The sequence below is a fragment of the Nelumbo nucifera genome, chromosome 7 (genome assembly GCF_055504915.1).
Source record: "Nelumbo nucifera cultivar China Antique chromosome 7, China Antique-T2T, whole genome shotgun sequence".
Lineage (NCBI taxonomy): Eukaryota > Viridiplantae > Streptophyta > Magnoliopsida > Proteales > Nelumbonaceae > Nelumbo > Nelumbo nucifera.
In genome coordinates, this window is record NC_142655.1 from 34,208,435 (window position 1) to 34,226,639 (window position 18,205).

Consider the following 18,205-nt stretch of genomic DNA (forward strand, 5'->3'; position numbering starts at 1 on the left):
AGTTTTTTCCTTTTGCAAAGGGGTCAAGGTTGTTGATATGATCACTGGTAGGGCTGAAGGTGCTTCTAAGAAGGCATACTCCAGATGCGGTGGGAGTTGCTTCAGCTCAAGGGTGGGCAACTCTTCGATTGAAGGATTGCTTTCTGGCATCGAGGGTCTGTCCAAGCTCCTCAACTTGATGAACCCCTTCCCTTGAAACTGCGGATTGGCATTTAGGTACGCCACCATGCTTTGCATTTCTTCGTTTTCTCCAATTATGGCTTCTCCTTCTTGTATGCACAGCTCAAGGGGGTCGGCCAACCTGTTAACTTGAAAACACCCACCAACCGCATAAGCAATGACATCTATCATATAACATGAATCATCACTAGAAGGTGCAAGTTTCATAGCATCAGACATTTTAAAAATTACTTCATCATCTTGAATCCTAAGGCTGAGTTGCCCTTGTTAGACATCAACCATTGCCTTTCCCATAGCTAGGAAGGGTCGCCCTAGGATAAGAGGGACATCAACATCCTCTTGCATGTCTAACACTATGAAATCTACTGTGTCAACCTTAACAAGCACATCTTCTATGATTCCCCTAGGATGCTTGATGGACCTATCATCTAATTGCAATGCAACTCTAGTGGGTTGGGGTTCACCCAGCCCTAATTTCTTAAACACCGAATAGGGCATCGGATTTATACTAGCTCCTAAATCACACAAAGCCTTGTTAATTTTTAAACTGCCTATAGTGGAAGGAATAGTAAAACTCCCAGGATCTTTCAGTTTCTGAGGCAGCTTGTTGAGGAGGATTGCTGAGCACTCTTCATTCAATGCAATTGTAGTCACGTCTCCCAATTTCCTTTTGTTCGCCAAGATTTCCTTAAGGAACTTTGCATAGTGCAGCATCTGGGCTAAGGCATTTGCAAAAGGAATGTTAATATGTAAACTCTTGAAATTTTCAAGAAACTTATTGAATTCCTTTTCCGTTTTGTCTCGCTTAAGCCTATTGGGAAATGGTACTTGCGGCTATTGATTTGTCTCCTTCCTTAAATCAGACTGCTCTTCCTCTTTCTTTTTGGTTTCTAGGGTTGCGCCCATCTTACCTTCTACCTTTGCTTTCTTCTCCACCTCTTGCAGCTCTTTATCACTCCTCAAGGTAATGGCTTGCACCTATTCCCTTGGGTGTGCTTTGGTATTGCTGGGTAAGGCGCCTTGGACTCTAGAGGATATCATCTGTGCCAACTGCACCACTTGAGTCTCCAAGTTCTTGATCGATGCCTCTTGGTTCTGAAATCTCATTTCCGCACTTGATATGAACTTGGTCATCAGCTCCTCTAGATTAGGTTTCTTTTCTGGCTGATCAAAATTTTGAGGGAGAGGTTTCACCACATTTTGATTTGACCACGACAGATTGGGGTAGTTCCTCCTAAAGGGATGAGAGGTCCATCGTATGGACGCCCAAAACTTGCGGAATAAAGGGGCGAATTTCAAAAATTTTTTCTCTCCCTTTCAATTGGGAATCGCATTCCCTATTTAGAAAATCATATTTTCAAGGATCAATCTTGAACCATAAACTGAACCAGATCTGAACCAAAAGTAATAGGAGAAGATTGTACCCGATACAGAGTAAAAGTATCTCCCAACGAAGGTGTTCACGCCCAAGGAAGGATCCAAAGACTGCTCCCACTGAAAATGGCGTAGTGCAGGATGGAGCAGAATCAACAGTATTCTTCTCCAAGAATTTTGTCCTTCACAAGAAACAACAGGATGGCACGTGAGCACAACTTCCTATCAATTCTTTCTCAAAGAACTGATGTCAAGATCGAATCTTGACTTCTCTCCCACAACTGTAGATCAAACAGGATGTCTGGTGGCTGCAGGAAGGAGGCGGCAAGAAAGATCTTTTGTAGGGATTGCAGAAATCTTTCTTCTCTGATTTTAGCTCTCAAGAGAATGTGATTATCTTATTTTTCTAAAGGCTGCCGCCCCCTCCTTCTTTTGTAAAACCTAAAGGATCAGCTCCTAATCCAATTAGGAGTTGTTTATCCAAATCATATTTGGATCAAACCTCTCTTTAGGTGATAAGGATAAACCCTTATCTTATCTGTAGATTAGATCACCCTTCTCCTAAAATCATTAGGAGGTTTCTAGATCTGAATCATATTCAGATCTGGACTCTCTGAGTGGATAGGGTTAAAACCCTATCTTATCTGCTAATCCATCTCAAAATTCGCCCATATTTAACTTATTAAATAAGTCCAGTTCGAAATGGGCTTTAGGCCCATTAAGCTTATGTGCTCACTTAACCTCCCTAACTACTGCCCAGTTGGGCTTCCTTGTATGGCGTGGGACCCAAGCATTGATCTACACATCAGCCACATGGGTTCGGCCTAGCCTTTGTTACAAGGCCTGGCCGAATACACTGTTATGGACAGTGCACCCCCTGAAACCCATCAAATGGGCTCTATGGGCCCAACACTTACCCTAAGTGGTCCCTGGGCCAAGCCACCTTGTAACACCCAGGGACTGTGGGTAGATGCAAGATTAGCCCATCAGGTATTATCCTCAATGGTATTGCACTTAACCTCTCAGCCCATAATGATCATACACTGCCCGACAAGAGAGGACCTCTCCCTCGGCTGCAAGGAACAGTGTTGTACTCTCTACTTATATGGATCCCGGGAATTAAAACCTTTTTGCAAACCTTTTAGAAATCATAATATATATACTTTTATATCTCATATAAAATATACTTTGCAAAACAAATCTCAATGATTGAAATCGGCTACCGGCAGTCTTGGTTTCCATCATTGAGAGTGTATCCCCGATCATTACCTTTGTTCGACAAAGGGGCTGATCCTGTCACTATGATTACCCACTCAGATGAATTCTCAGACTGTCCCAATATACCCAGGTTTTGACCTCCACTAAAGATCTCACTGATTGGTACATCAAAGGCAGCCCAATCCGACACCTAGTGCAGTATCATAATCGAGTCTAGGGGTCGGGTGTAACTTTCCAGTTTTGCCCATCAATCTCCAAGGTCCAGGGCGATACTAGAAATCTGGTCCAGTTCAAAGATTCAATTAATCCTACACTGTATGTGCCTAGGGTCTCACCTTGGCAGCTGAGACCGGCCACCCCAACCGACTTGGTGGCACAACAGTGTCAGCCTTATCAGGATAGGTCTCCCCAGACCGATCCACTAGCTATGAACATTCTAAACTAACACGAGTCTCATTAAGTGTCCAGTTTAAGGGTATTACACAGAAACATACCAAGGGAACATGAATCAAATATGCACTCTTATTCATTTATAATAAACTTATAAAGTACATCATTCTAATTGAAGCTAAAGGCATACAAAACTGTCCAACACCTTCATCCGGGGTTAAATGCCCGAGGGTAATGATTACCTTGCTGCCTTTGAAGATTCCCTACAAAATCTACTTGCTCGGGGGATTGCATGAACTGATTTCCAACTTGACATTCGGTGCTGTTATGACCTGCCCCACCCCAGTCATAGGCTACGGTTTGAACATGCATGGCTGCCTACTGCATCTCATTGATCTTCTTGCTGAGGGCACCTATTTGTGCAGATAGTGCTGTATAGGTGTCTACATTGTGAAGGTCGGGTTGTCTCTTAACTTAAGCTCTCTCGGAATGCCACTGATAATTATTTGCAGCCATTTCCTCAATGAGTGCATGGGCAACTTCAGGGGTCTTGTTGTTAATGGATCCTCTAGTTGTAGCGTCCAGCTGCAGCCATTTCCTCAATGGTTTGCTTCGGTCAAACCATTGTAAAATGTTTGAACTTACAGCCATACGACAAGTCCATGATGAAGGACCTTCTTCACTAATTCCTTGTAACACTCCCATGATTCATACAATGATTCCCCGTCTTGCTGAGAGAAGGTGGTGATATCATTCCGCATCTTTGCAGTCTTGGACGAAGGGAAATACTTGGATAGGAAGCAGCTGGCCATTTCATCCCAAGTGGCGATCGATCCAGCTGGAAGAGAGTTCAGCCAAGTCTTAGCCTTGTCCTTCTACGAGAATGGAAATAATTGGAGCCTCACAACATCATCACTAACTCCATTGTGCTTGAATGTGTCACTTATCTCCAAGAAGTTGGCGATGTGAGTGTTCGAATCTTCATTAGCTAAGCTGTAGAACTAAACTGTGTTCTGTATCATCTGAATGATTGCTGGTTTGATCTCAAAGTTGTTAGCAGCTATTGCTGGTCTCACAATGCTTGAGGCTGCCCCAGTGAGGGTTGGTTTGGCATAGTCCATCATGGTCCTTTGTGTGGCCATCTTTGTATTTTCAGCTTTCCCTTGCTTAGAAGCTCTAAGGCGGCGGGGGAGAGTTTGTTCAATCTCTGGATCATAGGTGATGCTCCCCTTTTCACTTCTGTGTGTCATAAACTGAACAAGTCAAAGTCATAAAGATACTAATACACACATATCATGAACATATTGTACAAAATCAAATTAACATCAATAAATGGTTCCTAATATTGTTGTGATAATCCCCGACAACGGCGCCAAAAACATGATGCGTTTAGATTACATTAGCAAGTGCACTAGCCGATCAAGTAATATAATGATGAGTAGAGTATCATTCCCACATGGATTAATCCAACAACTACAAGTACTGAATCAACATTTTGTTATCTGACAATCCGAAAGGTTAAACAAAGAAAAACTTAACTCCTAATTAACAAATTATCCTAAGTATTCTTGGGTCAACCTGCCTTTAATGATGAGAAGAAGTGCTTCTTGAAAATACTAGTAGGACCGGTTCAGCAATTATACCATTAAGTTGTCCAACCGAAGTTGAATTCAATCATGGGTTGGCTAATTCCTAATTGTATGAGCAACCTCTCTCGAGCACAGCTGACTCTATCTATGAGCAACAATTTCTATATTTCTATAGGAAATTAATTCTTGTTGAATGAATGCTAAATGGATTATGCATATTATCTCTTGTTGAATGAATGCCAAACGGATCATGCATATTATCTCTAAAATGCATTCAATCCGTTTTCTTAATCAGTTGATCTGATTACCTAAACCCTTTCTTAAGCAATTCAAGTAATCCAAGAAACAAGAATAATTCGGCCAAGATTACTCTTATAATTGAAAACCCTAATCAAGAAATCCCAAGGATGAATCACAATCGATCGAACAACTTAAAAGATTAATTACAAATCTGAATTAACATCCATCATGGTTCGCATAATAGAAAGAAAGAAAGAAAGATTCAACAAGAAAAACCATTAAACCATAATTGAGTCTAGGTTACCAAATTCGCAAAATCCATCATGGTTCGCATTCAGCAGCCTTGTGATCCTACTTCTAGCACTTCTCCTCTCTGTTCTTGTGTCAAGGGGTCGAACCCTAATTTCCTTTCTTTCCTTTTCTTTTATACTCCTTCTTCTTTTCTTTCTCCTAAAGTTAGTCGCCTTTTTGGAGTCTCCCATAGGGTTTCGATTGGGCTGCAATTGAGCCTCTCTCCTTGGTGGGCCAAAGTGTTCTCCCATAGGGTTTCGGCTGGGCCTTTCTTCTTGATGGGCCGAAGTGCTTCCCTTTTCGCCATATCAACATGTCTTCACACTCTCTTCACCCTAGAATATCCCAAACTCTTACTATCCTGAAATCTTGCTCAATTAGTGTAAAAACCATTAAGAATTACCATCAAAACCATGTAGAGAGCAATAAAAATAATGTGTAGCAGGTGCACACATCATTCAACATGTACAATGTATTTTGATAATTCTTGCCTCATTTTTTGTTGAGAATATTTAAAAGTACCAAACCCCCACCCAATTTGTGTTTGTCTTGTTTCTCTCCCTTCTTCTTCTTCTTCTTCTTCTTCTTCTTCTTCTTCTCATGGGTGAGCAAATGTCTGTCCAAATGGCCAATACCACCCTTGCTACAATAGCTAAATTTTTTTGGCAAATAACTCTTTCCCTTCCTTGAACCTTCTCTATTTTAAATATATTCCAAACCGGGATAATCAACTTAGTGGCTTTCTTTTTCTTTTCCCCTAGTATTAGTACTAGGGGTGGAAGTTCCATCAATATCAATAGCATCCATATTAGTGGCAATACTACCATGTTGCGACTGAATATCGTCGACATTAAACATGTTGGGGAATTGGTTTTGGGAGGAGCCAATCATTTTTTTTAAATTCTAAAAAAATAAAAATTAATTTAATTACACTTACCCGGGTTGCTAGTTTGGAATCCCAACTTGATTTCAACGATTGATGCCTTTCAACTCCAAGAGTCCAACCTCCCAAATTGCTAACTTGAGAGTTGAGATACTTGAGTTGTTGAGCAAGCCTTTTTATTGAAACTTCGATAAAGTTGAGAATTGGAGAATCAACGAATGTATGAGAGATTGAGAGATTAAGAGATTGAGACTTGAGAGAGTATGAGAATTAGAGAAGAGATTAAGAGAATTGTTGAATTGGTGTGATGAGAATGGTGGAGGATAGGGTTATTTATGGGAATTGAAAATAGTTCAATTGCCTAAAATACCCTAAAAAACTAGTCATTTTTTAGTTGTTGGGAGGGGTGTGTTGGTCATTATGAAGTTATTTATCACTTTACCCCAAATGCCCCCAAAACTAGTTGTTATATAGCTGTTGGGGGCATTTGTGTCATTCTTTCTCCCCCCAAAACCAAAATACATAAATACCCCCTATATAGTTGTTGGGAGGGGTATATTGGTCATTGTAAAGCTATTTATCACTTTACCCAAAATGCCCCAAAACTAGTTGTTATATAGCTGTTGGGGGGCATTTGTGTCATTCTTTCTCCCCCCAAAACCAAAATACATAAATACCCCTATATAGTTGTTGGGGGATATTTTTGTAAAAAAACCCCTAAAATGATGAAACTAGTCGTTGGGGACCCCTCCAATGGCTAGTTCATCGGACGGGCCAAGCATGGCTTGCTAAGGGTCCACGGGCTGTGCCGCGTGCCGTGCCACAGGCTGGGCGGAAGGGATGAGAGATCCATCATATGGATGGCCGAACCTTGCCGGAAGGTAGAGCGAAATTTCAAAAATTTTCTCCCTCCCATCTAAGAATCACATAAAACTACTTTTCAAGGATCAATCTTGTTCCAAGAATCGAACCAGATCTGAACAAATTCAGTAGGAGAGGGATATACCTGATACGAAGATGCATTATCTCCCAACGAAGGTGTTCACGCCGAAAGAAAAAACTCCAAAGACTGCTCCCACTGAAGATGACACAACGAATGGTGGAGCAGAATCAGCAGGGTCCGTCCAATGAACCGAATTCTTCAGCAAGAATTCGATGGAGGCAGTGAGCACGACTTCTGATCAGCCTTTCTCCAAAGACTGAAATCAAGACTCTTCTTGATCGCTCCTACAATGGAGATCGAACTGGCAGTATGGTGGCAATTGGAGGAGAACGCAAGAGCAGAAGATGGCGTAGCTATCTTCTCTCTTGGTGATCTGAGATCTGATCTCTGAATTCTTGGATGGGTCGGGGATGAACAGAATGGTTCGCCCCCATCCTCCTTTTATAGCCTTAAAGAGAGCTCCTAATCTACTTAGGAGTTTCCTAATCCAAATTTGTATTTGGATAAGGAGTTCTCTTTAAGAGATAAGGATAAGTCCTTATCTTATCTGCAGATTAGATCAACTTTCTCCTAATCTTATCAAGAGGTTTCCAAATTCAAATCTTTATTTGAATCTAGACTCTTTGAGTGGATAGGGATAACACCCTATCCTATCTGCTGATTTAATCCCACATCCGCCCCCTTATTGCGTGGGACCCAAACATTGATCTACACATCGGCCACATGGGTTCAGCTCAGCCTCTGTTACAAGGCCTGGCCGAATTCACTGAAAAGACAGTGAACCCCCTGAAGCCCATCATATGGGCTCCTAATAGGCCCAACACTTACACTAAGTGGTCCCTGGGCCAAGCCACCTTATAAAAACCCAAGGACTGTGGGCAGATGCAAGATTAGCCCATCAGGTATAACCCTCAATGACCTTACACTTGACCTCTCAGCCCATAATGATCAAACACTGCCCGACAAGAGAGGACCTCTCCCTCGGCTGCAAGGAACAGTGTTGCACTCTCTACTCACATGGATCCCGGGAATTAAAACCATTTGCAAACATTTTGAAACCATACATATCTATATATCTTATATATATATTTTGCAAACATTTAGAAACCGTAATATATAGATGTATATCTTTATATAAATATATTTTGCAAAAACAAATTTCAATGATTGAAATCAACTACCAGCAGTTTTGGTTTCCATCAGAGAGAGTGCATCCCCAATCATTACCTTTGTCTGACAAAGGGGTTGATCCTGTCACTATGATCACCCACTCAGATGAATTCTCAAACTGTCCCAACATACCCAGGTTTTGACCCCCTCTAAGGATCTCACTGATTGGCACATCAAAGATAGCCCAATCCGACACCTAGTGTAGTATCATAATTGAGTCTAGGGGTCAGGTGTAACATTCCAGTTTTGCCCACTTATCACCAAGGTCCAGGGCAACACTGGAATTCTGGTCCAGTTCAAGGTTTCAAGTTAAACCTACATTGCATGTACCTCGGGTCTCACCCTGGCGGCTGAGACAGGCCACCCCAACCAACTTGGCGGCACATCAGTGTCAGCCTCATCAGGATAGATCTCCCCAGATCGACCCACTGGCTGTGAACATTCTAAACTAACACGAGTGTCATAAGTGTCCAGTTTAAGGGTATTACACAGAAACGCACCACTATAACATGAATCAAATATGTATTTTATTCATTTATAATAAATGTCATAATGTACATCAATTTGATTGGAGCTAAGGGCATACACTGTCTAACAGGGCCAAGCCGACACGTGGGCCGTGGGCAGCACGACACGTACAATCGTGCTGTGCCAAGCCACGAGCTGCACGACCCGATTTACACCTCTACATACATTGGTTGTTTCATTCATAATTATGAATATTCTATTAATTTTTTCTGATAAATGTAAGTTTCTATTGCAATAAATTTAACATAAACTTTTGTACAAAAAGATTCTATTCATCAACCCATTCTATCTTAATCAAAATCAAAAAGTGTCTCCACAAGATAATATGTTGTGAGTGTGATGCTAAGGCGGCGTTTAGCAAGTCTTTCCACATGCTCTTCTAGACTTCAACAAGCTCAAAAGACCAAAAGTCAGTCTTTTTCCATTTGGTAATCAAAATCCAGAAAAGATGTAAAAGATGTATGCTCAAAAATACTCGAAAAGATCAAAAACACTGAATTTTGAGAAGCTTCAAATGAAGCTTTTTTATCTTTCTACGTGTTATATTGCCTCTAAATGCGTTTTTAAAAGACCGATAGACCGATCCGCTTACCAAATGGTCTTTGTTTTTAAAGGCAAGACTTCAAAATCTCAATTTGTCTTTTGGCCATATGGGCTATTAGATGATCTTTCTAAAAAGACTTGCAAAACAATACCTAAATTAACGAGTAGATAGCATGCTTTTAACATGTTGTTCTATCTTTTATTTATTTGCCTTCTCATTTATGAGTTTTTCTTCAGGGAGTTCATTCATTTTTTCAATAACTATATCGGCAAAAGAGGGAAGGAAATAAATAAAAGAACTTGGAAAGTGTTGGTGCCATGAACTCCGATCAGTTGGTCAAGTCTTCAAAGGATTAGATAGAATGGTGATGAAGAGAATGGTTGTAGAAAAACCTAGGATTAGGGTTGTAGAGTGGTGTCTTCCATGGGAGTCCAAGATGGTCATCTTCCTTTTTTGAAGGTTTTGAGCCCCTCCTACTTATATAGGTAAATGGCCATGGTTTGTAGGAAAAACAAGGAGGATATAAGGGAAATTCTCTCATAGTGGGAAAGTGGTTGAAATAGGCACTCAACAAGTAAATGATTTGGGGTTTTGCTATGTGTCCATGAGAATCTCGCAGCATTGGGAACTCCCATATTTAGAGTCCTCATGTGATCACATTTGTGATTATAGCCCCTTTTAGAAGCTTGTACGTTGTTGTACAACATGATCCCCATTATGGGAGCATTTAAGTCTTTGACAGTAGCATCGCAAGTGCTATGATGCGAGAGTGTCATAGTGCTATGATGAGAGTATTGTGGTGTTGCGCTAGTACTTTAGTAGAGGATCATGCGATGTTGAACCAGATAGCAAGGTGTTAAGGACAACGAATGTGTCATAGTGCTATGTTGTAACTTCTGTGATTTATCACAGGATATATGGTATCTTAAATGTTCATTTGGAGCAATTTGGTACATATTGTAAAGGGTAGTCTGATGTCGTAAGCAGCATCACAGAATTTGGTATTTCTTTTCACATTGCAAGCTTTACTATTTTTGCACACATTGTAGATTTTAGTGTTTCTAAGCTTTGAGTTTCGACAAATATGTAGACTTGCGATTTTGATTCTTGGACACGCGATCACACCTATGTTCCGATAGTGGACATGACCTTCATCAATGGTTCCATAATGTTTAATCCCATGTATTTACATTATCCCCCTGCTTGTTGATAGAAGTATGTTGTTATTAAGCATCAGTTATCTTTACTTCTGATTGTGGTTTGAGCTGCGATGAATAGATCTAGTAATTCTACGTTTTTTGCTCTTAGTTCTTAGCCCCTACTTATTCTATCAATAATCATATGTTGTGAGGTTAATGTCATTGATGTGTTGTTGGTGGGCATCTGAAACTAGAAAGGTTCAAAAATAGTTTTTAAAGCATTAGGACTCTATGTTTTGATGAGTAAAGTGTTCGGTGGAGGGAAAATATAGTATAAAGATGGTGTAATAGGGAGCCTCCCTCATGTGTGTAGGATTTTGAAAGGAACATCTATTTCCGTGATATGAAAAAACTAAGTGTGCAAGATGTGTAGCTGTATAATCTAGTCAGTGTGTAGTTTTAGCCAGTGGCCATTCATTGTTTCAACTTGTTCATTGATTTGTGGGTCTCACAACATATAGTACCTTGTAGGGTGAGCTTCCTTGATTACATAGGGTCCAACCCAGTTTGGTTTGAACTTCCTATAGACTTGCCTTGTTGCACATGTAGAGCTATGTCTAATACCTTGTCTCCTTCTTTGAATATCCATGGATTCACCATCTTGTTGAAGTTGGATGCCATGTTTACCTGTATTTTACATGCCTCTAGAGACACTTTTCCCGAATCTCATTGATGGTGTCTACTAGCTTATCACATAGGAGTTGTTCCACGTCTTTTGTGTTGAACTATTTCTCCATTACATATGTTACCGTTGTGGACACGGTTTGTATTTTGGCAGGCAGGACAGCCTCTTGTCCATAGACAAGTGAATAAGGCGTGGCCTAGGTCACCTTCTAGATGGATGTTTTGTATGCCTATAGTGTGGTAGATAGCAGCCCAATCTCTTTGGTTCTTCGGAGACCATTTTATTCAATATTTTCGATAATGTTTTGTTGATTGCCTCAACTTGCCCATTATGCTAAGGGTAGTAAGTGGTTGTTGTACCTAATCATGCTCCATATTGTTCTAGCAAGTCCCGCACTTCTTGATTTTTAATGGAAAGGCAATTTCTAGTGATGATTTGCATGGGTACTCCAAAGCAATGGATAACATGTTTTCTCAAGCAATTTGTGATATTGATTGCAACTACCCTTTTCAGAGAAATGGCTTCAAACCACTTGGTAAAGTAGTCTGTGGCCACAATGATGGAACAATACCCCTAATTTCTCCAATCAAATCTACTCCCTAGGTGTAGAAGGGCCATGTTGTGGTTATAGGATGTAGTTCATTGTTAGGTTGACAGATATGTTGTATGTGCATCTAACATGTGTGGCATTTCTTGAAATGCTTTTGATTATCGTCTAACATGGTAGGCCAATAGAATCCCATATGGAGTGTTTAGTTGTATAAGGCCATCTGTCCTTGGTGTGTGGTTGGCTCAAGGCTATAGGTTGTTTTGAGTATTTGTTCTATTTGATCCCCTGTGGTGTTCCTTAATGGCTGACTAGAATAAGTAGTAGAGAGTATTCCTCTAGTCAACTTTTCCTATAGCGAGGCACTTAAATCTACTTGTCTAAGATATGCACTTGCTATAGCTATTATGCATCTTTGCCACATTGCCTTTCATCTCAGATCAATAGTATCCTAATTGCTACAATCACCTAAAAAGAGTATCCTTTAGTACTGTCTATGAGTAGGGAGGTAAGGCTACGTGTGCTAGGGTTTGTCAGGGAACACTGCTAGGGTTTCACCACATGTCTTATGAGATATATCAAGGATGAGGTTTCCTTTCGTTTGATGATTCTTATAATATACATGTGCTACTTCCTTTTGCAAGCCTCTTATACTGACGTGGCATGGGTGACGTCAGTACTTATCTCACATGTCTTTTCTAATCCTATTAGACGTGTGCTACTTTATTTATTCATTCTTGACCTACAATGAGTTTGAGCTCATCGCAGTTGTGCAATGAATTTCAGCTCATCACAAGTATATGCGGGTTTTGAGATCATTTCAGGCTTTGAGTTCATCGTAAGTCTATGCGGGTTCTAGTGTGCCCGGGATGCATCATCAAACACCCATGGCACCAATTTAGAGATTTGTAAAATTTTCCAATCCTCACGTAACCTTAAACAACATAGTACATGGTGAGGAAGGGGTCGAACCCACAGGGAAGCAAGAATAAAAATTATTATTTTCTTTTCAGGCAAATAAAAGGAAAATAGATCTAGGATTTGTAGAAAATAAGAATATAAAATTTATTAATGCTGAAATTAAATGTTCTAAACTGAACAAGGCAATAATTAAAATTCAGAAATTAAGGAACACTGAAATCAACAAAAAAATAAATAAAAATGATCCAAAATTTGGATCCAGTGGAGGTAGCTTCCGAGAAGATGAAATACACGCTTTCTTCATCTGTTCAGCCTTCAAACCCCTCGAGACACCTTAGCCTTGAACGAAACGAATTTAGATCTGCAAAACACACAAGCAAATAGAAATTAAATCTAAAAGATTGCTAGAATAAAAATAACATAAAAGAAAATAAATAAAACAAAAGGGATAGCTGAACAAATCCAATGGCGATAGTTGTAGATTGGCTGGACTACTTGTAGGAACCCCTCCTGACAAGATCTGGGCGTCCTTCCCTTCTGCAACCCTTGAACTCCTCAAGAAACCTTAGCCTTGTGAACTGGGTGAATTGACCAACCCCTTCTCCAGGGCCCTTGGGGTCTTTTTTATAGAAAAGAATGGACAAAACTGGGATTAGAGAGAAGGAGAGGGGCGGGTAGTGGGTTTATGCAAAAAATGGTCATCCCTAGGGTTTAGGAATGGAGGGCTAGGATTAAAATAGAGGGATCCTACAATTAGAGTGAAAAGGAGAGGGCGCTTATAAGCATGGAGGACTGGGATTTAAGCTCCTAGGATTGAATGGTGGGGATTTGGGTGCCTAGGGCTGAAAATTAAAAAGAGGGGGTGGCGCCCTGGAATGGAGGGTGGGGATTGCAAGGTGAAGATATAAGGGTATGAGAGGTTTCTAAGGCTTAAATGATTGAGATTAGATGTTAGGGAGGAGTGAAAGGTTAAGATTTAGCAGCTAGGGGCGGCTAGGATTTGTTAGAGGTGAAAAGAATGAGTGGGGAGGCACCCTAGGGTTTGCTAAGGAGAGGGGAGTATGCTAATACAGTAGAAGGGGTGCCTTTCTAGGTTTAGTAGATAGGAGGCGCCCTCCTGTGCTCAGATTTTTATAGAACCACCCCCTCTCTCAGTTGGAATTCTCAGCAGCTTCCCAAAATCTGCAGAAAACTCTGTAAATTTCCCAGTTTTTACCTAGAATTTGCATAGAGACCCTCAAAGGTCACAACATTGAATTTAACTAGAAAAATGGTACAGATTAGTCAGTCTAAGGTCTAAAATACCCCTAATATGATGCCCTTAAAGTTACACTGAGTAAAGAGATCATTCCCATTGCAAGATCATCCCTAACAAAATTAGCTAAGTATCCTGATTCCAGAATTCTCAAACTTTGTATAGATCAGTATTAGGTTTAAGGGGTAAAACAATCATTCTTTGAACAATACAGAAACTTGGCTTAAAAGTCTTATACACCCTTCCATTTGTAGATTGTCTCGACAAGCTGAGATTGATTTTTAAAATCAGGTGGGTATTCTTCTTATCATTTCTGATAGTGGATTTCTACCCCTAATCTTGATATGCACACACATTTTTATTGCTACCTTCCATCGTTTGAAGCGAATCTCAACACTTGACTTAGTTGAAGAGACCCAGTTACTAAGTGTTAGGTAAGTGTTTTTGGCATTCCCTTTCCCGTTTGACGCAAATCTCGACACTTAACTTAGGTGAAGAGACCTGGTTACTAAGTCTAGGGTGTCCATTGACCTTTTATTCTCTCTCATTTTTTTTTTGTTGTGTAAAATTCAACACTATTTGGGATAGTCCACTATCTTTATTAATTTGAAGAATTTTTCGTTTGATTTCTCAATCTTTATCTTCTTATCTTTATAGAGGCAAACTTAGGAGTATTTTCAATTTCTAAACGGTTTTGACAACATTCAAACAAGACCAATTTAACTCCTATCACTTGCTACCAATCTCTACAAAATTCAATATTCTTTTATCAGTTTCCTCAACTTTTTTATTTGGGAATCTCTTTTAATGGAAAAATTTTTAAACTTTTAGTGAAATTTTAATTCTACATATTTAAAGCCTTAGTTTCTCAATTTTTTTTTTAAAAACTTTTCTCTCAATTTTTCAAAATTTTCTCTCTTTCCTCACCCCCCAACTTAAATGCCATTGTCCCCAATGACATGACTAGAATGATGCAAAAGGGACTTGGGCCAAAGGGAACAGGTAAGGATTCAATAGGGGTTCAGAATTTGTCAATTGAATTCTGAAACTTATTCAAAAGAAAAGACAAACTCTAACAAGATAACTAAAATAAAACTTCATTGGGTTGCCTCCCAACCAATGCTAAGTTTAACGTCTTCAGCCAAACACAATCACTCACTTCTCACATCTACACTTCCAGACTCGCTTTCTTCTTTACACAGACATGGCTCAAATTGGACTAACCAAAGGGTAGACAGGCCATCTACAAGGTCGTCCACTACATTTACCTTAAACTCATCTTCCCCTAAGTTTGGATACTTAGTGGCACTAAATACATTTAATCGGAATTTGTACTCCCCAAATGAAATGTTCATTTCTCCCGATTTACATTTGATGTTTGCATTGGCAGTTGCTAGAAACGAACGTCCTAAGATTATCGGGTTATGGTTTAGTTCCTCGGTTGGGGTCATGTCTAGGACGATAAAATCCATTGGGAAGTAACAATCCTCTACTCTGACAATGACGTCCTCAATAACACCTCGAGGAGTCTTGACTGACCGATTTGCAAGTTGCAAAATTACCGGGGTAGGTTTTAACTCATCGATCCTAAACCTTTCATAAATAATAGAGGGGAGCAGATTTACACTGGCCCCAAGATCCAATAGGGCCCAATCGAAAATGATTACAGAGATGACACAACTTATTAGAGGAGCACTAGGGTCTTTCATTTTCCGGGGGAGTTGGTTTAGGAGAACCGCACTAACATTTGCCGAGAGCATCACTTTTCGTGGGGCCGATCGTGGCTCCCTCTTTTGAATACACGGCTCTTTCAAGAACTTGGCGTTGGCTGAGACATATTGGATCGCATCGAAGTGAGGGGTGTTAATATGGAATTGCTTGAATAACTCCCTGATTTCCTCGTTGTGAGTCTCTTTCATCTTTCGCAACAGCCTGGTTGTGAGTGCGATTGGAAATGGAACTACAGGTTGGTTCACTATAGGTTCTTCTTCTAAATTTTCCTTTCATTCTTCTTCCCCCCAACTTATGGTCTTCTTGCTCCTTTTCTTCTTCATTGATATTTTCAAATTTCTTTTTCTCATACGGGTCCTCTAAAATCCTCCCACTCCTTAAGGTCATAATAGCCTTGGCATTTTCAAATTGAGGGTTCTTAGGAGGTGGTTGAAACTGTTGTGGAGGAAAACCCGACGGCTGATTTCTAGAATTCGCAACCGGTTGACTCAGTAGTTGTACTACTTCTCTCCTCGCATTGGCTTCGACTAGCTGTCCTATTTGGCTCTCTAATCTAGCGATGTACTGCTGGTGAGTTAGAATCAGTTGTTAAAGTTGCATGAATTTGTCATCAACTGTACTAGTCTGAGGAGGTTGTGGGTAGACTTGATAAGGTTGAACCAGTTGGTTCCTAGGGTAAGTCTGCTAGAATTGGCTCTACACTTGTGGCCTCTGAAATTTCTGAGCCATGGAGTTAGATGGATGGTAGTGCTAGGACTGTGTGTCAGGTTGATGTGTCTTCCAAGAAAAGTTAGGGTGATTTATCCACCCAGGGTTGTAAGTATTTGAAAATGGGTCATTATTAGGCCTCGAGAAACTCTAGGCTGCTTGAACCTATTCTTGGATAAACGGCGGAAACTGGGCCGCCATTGGACAATCATCAACTTGGTGGGTCGGGCTGGCACAAATGGAACATGTTGGGTAAGATGACAAGGTTGGGTATGGGCATATTTGTTAATGAAATGCAAGGACTTAATCAAGTCTTTGGGCCTTCCCATTAATCTTATCTAGTTGTTGAGATACATGGTTCCAATCTATATGTGGCTTAAGTTGGAAGTAGTTTCTCATTCCACAAACTTTGGCCATTGAATTCATTTTATTTTGTTTTAATTTTCGTTTTTGATTAAGCACAATCAAGTAAAACACACGACGTAAGGGCTAAACTAAGGTTTCCTAAACTAGTGGTTCAACCAATGTGAATCCTCTTAGGCTCACTTGAAATTACACCACTTCCTTTGGTTATCCAAGTAAGAGGTGGGGATGTGGGAGGCTCCCCTTGCTCTCGCAAGGACTTAATTAAGTAACCACAAAACCTGATTAGGCTCAGTCAGTTAACCTCTTTCCTTAGACACCAACCACCGGTTATGGAAAGTAATTACAAGCTTCCCTAAAATTCAGCACACTTTTGAACCAAATGTGTGGGGCCTCCTAAAGGATCTTACTATCCAAATTTTAAATTAAGTTTAGGGTGAACCACACGTGAAAGAGTGGTGGTTTTTGGGCCAAGGAAGGGTGATGAAATCCCCACCTTATCTTATTTAAATTGGATTGCCCTTAAATAGATTAATGGAAAAACACAATAAACAAAATAAATGCAACTAATTACAATGCATGAACATTTATCTCTAATATTTAATTCAGCAACAAAATAATAAAACAAATTAATTCAGCAAAGAGAGCAATTAAAAAAATGAAACCCCTAACACATTAACAACTAACAAGATGATTTTAGCAATTAAATAATCCTATATGATGCATGCTCTAGAACATATCAAGCCCTAAATGTTGGAATGCAAATGCAAAAATAATTTAAAATATTAATTTTTTCTTTAAATTCGAAATTTGACATTTAAATTTTGAAACTTTGAAATTAAAATTAAAATTCAAATTAAAATTCAAAATTTGAAATATAAACTCAAATTCAAAATTTTGAATAATTTCCTAATTAACAATTAAATAACTAATTAATTAAAGGGGAAATTAAGTAAATCAAACTCAAAATTGCTAAGGGACTAGCAATGATTTAATAAGGCTGACATGCCATTCAGGGGTAGTTTGGTCATAAAATTACATTTGTGCCGATGTAGACAACTTCTATCAACAAACACTAACAGTGCCCTAATGGATGATTAGCTTTGGAAAACAAAAAGTCACTAACATGGGATCCCTTGGACGTTTTGAAAAGCTAAGATGAGTTTAAGAGAGAAATGCTGAAAAGTTATGGTGAGTTTTAGTCAATTTCCCTTCTGATTTTGGTTTTGGAAACAATAAATACGCTACACAACCAACAATCAAGAATATTTTCAAATGTAGGACCTTTATTTTTGGTACTTACCACAACAACAACAATAACGAAGTTGTTGACAGTAAAAGTTTCTAATATTCAATTCACCTTAACAAAGACTGTCCTAACCATATGGTGTCTGATACCAAGCATCATGTTCAACCATTTCACTCTTAGATAGGGGTGTCAATGGACCTGGTTTGGATTAGACCCCATCTGAATCAAAATCAATTTGAATAGATTGGATGAACAAA

At 39.7% G+C, this 18,205-nt stretch overlaps 1 long non-coding RNA gene and 1 other non-coding gene across 2 annotated transcripts in view; one reads left to right on the plus strand and one right to left on the minus strand.

Annotated features, from left to right (window-relative positions):
- Positions 1-3,819: 3,819 nt before the first annotated feature.
- On the plus strand, positions 3,820-3,926 carry LOC148790352 (small nucleolar RNA R71). Its single transcript, XR_016078978.1, has one exon. It is a non-coding gene; the product is annotated as a small nucleolar RNA R71 (small nucleolar RNA).
- Positions 3,927-12,831: 8,905 nt separating this feature from the next.
- Positions 12,832-18,205, minus strand: part of LOC148790353 (uncharacterized) — a 39,158-nt gene continuing 33,784 nt past the window's right edge. The window contains exon 5 of the long non-coding RNA XR_016078382.1: positions 12,832-13,003. This is a non-coding gene — a long non-coding RNA (uncharacterized LOC148790353). The remainder of the gene's footprint in view (positions 13,004-18,205) is intronic.